Source organism: Rhinopithecus bieti, unplaced genomic scaffold (genome assembly GCF_001698545.2).
Source record: "Rhinopithecus bieti isolate Rb0 unplaced genomic scaffold, ASM169854v2 scaffold_20951, whole genome shotgun sequence".
In the NCBI taxonomy this organism is placed as follows: domain Eukaryota; kingdom Metazoa; phylum Chordata; class Mammalia; order Primates; family Cercopithecidae; genus Rhinopithecus; species Rhinopithecus bieti.
In genome coordinates, this window is record NW_016809950.1 from 53531 (window position 1) to 56046 (window position 2516).

General features: G+C 52.6%; 1 pseudogene; it reads right to left on the minus strand.

The window, feature by feature from the left end:
- Window positions 1-394: 394 nt before the first annotated feature.
- LOC108541434 (adenosylhomocysteinase pseudogene) lies at window positions 395-1653 on the minus strand (annotated as a pseudogene).
- Between the last annotated feature and the right edge of the window lie 863 nt (window positions 1654-2516).

Below are 2516 nucleotides of genomic sequence, written 5' to 3' on the forward strand. Positions count from 1 at the left end.
CCACTGAACCTGTAAACCGAGCACACGGTATAAGTCTACAGGCCAGGTGAAGGCCTGGATGGTAAAGTACATGGGCTTTGTGACTCCACTACCAACTTCAGGCTAAGGGAGGACTGACTTAGTGAGCAGTTCCAAGATCCCTGAGCTCACAGTTCCCTGTGGCTGTCTCCCTTACACCTCCGCCGTGACCAGGGCTTGAGGAGGGGCCTCTCAGTTCCCGACACACTTGGAATAGTATGAGGGTGCAACAGAAGCCAAAATTGAGTGACCAGCCCTGAGGAGTTGATGGGGATGCTGACAAACCAGTCACAAAGTTGGTGCTATTTGCTCTTAAGAAGGAGAGGCAGAGCCTGGGCAAGAACAGCAGCTGGAAGGTGAAACACAGGTCTGACTCTCAGTAGTGGTAGTGATCACACTTGAAGGGGCCATCAGGGGACATGCCCCAGGTACTGGGCCTGCTTCTCAGTCAGCTTGGTCAATTTCATGTTCAGCTTGCCCAGGTGGGCTTCAGCCACTGCCTCATCCAGCTTCTTGGACAGGACAGGAACCCCAATGGGGTACTTCTCTGGGTGGGTTCACAACTCAATCTGTGCAGTCACCTGGTTGATGAAGGAGTCACTCGTCACAAAGCCAGGATGGCCCATGGCACAACCTAAGCTGACCAGCTGACCCTCAGCCAGCAGGATTGTGCGGTGCCCATTCTTCAGCCAGTACCCGGCCACTTGGGGCTTGATGGTCACCTTCTCCAAGTGTTCTCGCTGAGCCACTTCACGTCGATCTCCACATCAAAGTGTCCAGTGTTACACATGATGGCATCATCCTTCACCTGTTCAAGGTACTGGCCAAGGATGATGTTGACACAGCCTGTGGTGGTGATAAAGATGTTGCCCTCCTGACAGGCTTCGTCCATGGTGGTTGCCTCATAGCCCTCCATGGCAGCCTGCAGTGCATTGACAGGGTTGATCTTGGTGATGATGACGTGGGCCCCAAAACCCTACAGGCCTGGGGACAGCCCTGGCCCACGTTGCCATAGCCTGCTACCACTGCTACCTTGCCGGCAATCATCACCTCTGTGGTCCACTTGATGCCATCTATGAGGGACTCCCAGCAGTCATAGAGCTTGTCGAACTTGCTCTTGGTGGTGGAGTCATTGTCATTGATGGCAGGCACCTTCAGGATCCCACCGATCTGCATCCTGTGTGGTTTGTGGACCCGTCATGGTCTCCTCGGAAGTGCCTCAGACGCCTAGCAAGAGCTGTGAGTACTTCGTGTGGAAGAAGTTGGTGAGGTCACTGCCATCCTCCAGAATAATGTTGAGGGCCCATCCTTGAATTACAGTGACTGCTCGATGCACTCTGGGAACTCCTCATCCTTTTGCCCTTCCAGGCATGTACTGGAATGCCGGCCTTGGCAATGGCAGCCAACACATGGTCCTGGGTGAGGAAGATGTTGCTGCTGGCGCACCCAGGGTGATGAGGGTCTCAGTGTGGATGACCGTCTCCATGGTCGTGTGCAGGTGCCCTCTAGTAGCTTGGAGGCTGAGCACAGCTCCGGCATATGCATCAGGCCTGGCATCTCATTCTCCACAATGTTGAGGGCCTTGTGTCCCCAGGCGGCCGGGCCAATGTCAATATCTTTGTAGGCCAGTTTGTCAGACAGGCTGGCGATGCTTGTGAGGGAGACGGGCGAAGGGGACTGGGCCTTGGTTTGGGGCCAGGCACTTGGCAGGTGGCTCTGGGCAGGGTCTGTGTGTGTGTGTGTGTGTGTGTGTGCGCGCGCGCGCACGCGCGTGCGCATGTGCGTGCATGGGTATGTTTTCTATTTTACATTTCAAGCAGATAGCCAGGCCCTTGGTATTGCACAGGTACTTGCAGTGTGTATTAGCCAGAGTTATCCAGAGAAATAGACCAACAGGATATATACAGGTATATGTAAGAGGAGAGTTATTATGGGAATTGGCTCAGGTGGTTATGGAGACAGAGAAGTCCCGCAGTTTGCTATCTGCAAGCTAGAGAAACAAGAATGTCAGTGGTGTGACTCAGTCTGAGTCCGAAGGCCCATGAATTAGAGGGGTGGAGGTGGGACAATGGTGTAAGTCCAAATGCTATGACCTGAAAGTTAGTGTCCCCTAAAGATTCATATATTGAAATCTTGAACCCCAAGAGATGGTATGAGGAAGTGGGAGTATGGGGAGGTGATTAGGTCACCAGGACGGAGCCTCATGGATGGAATTAGTGCCTTTATAAAAGAGGCCCCAGAGGGCTGCCTCCCTCCTTCCACAGTGGGAGGACACAGGAGACATTGTTGGCCAAAAGATGCTAACAATGAACCAGAGAGCTGACCCTCACCAGAAACCTAATCTGCCTTGATATGGACTTCCCAGCCTCCAGAACTGTTTAAAATAGATTCCTGTTGTTTAAAAATTATACAGTTTGTGGTAGTTTCTTTAGAGCAGCCCAAATGGACTAAAACACAGTGGGAAACAGTGGCCTGAAGTGAAACTCTCTTCCAACTTG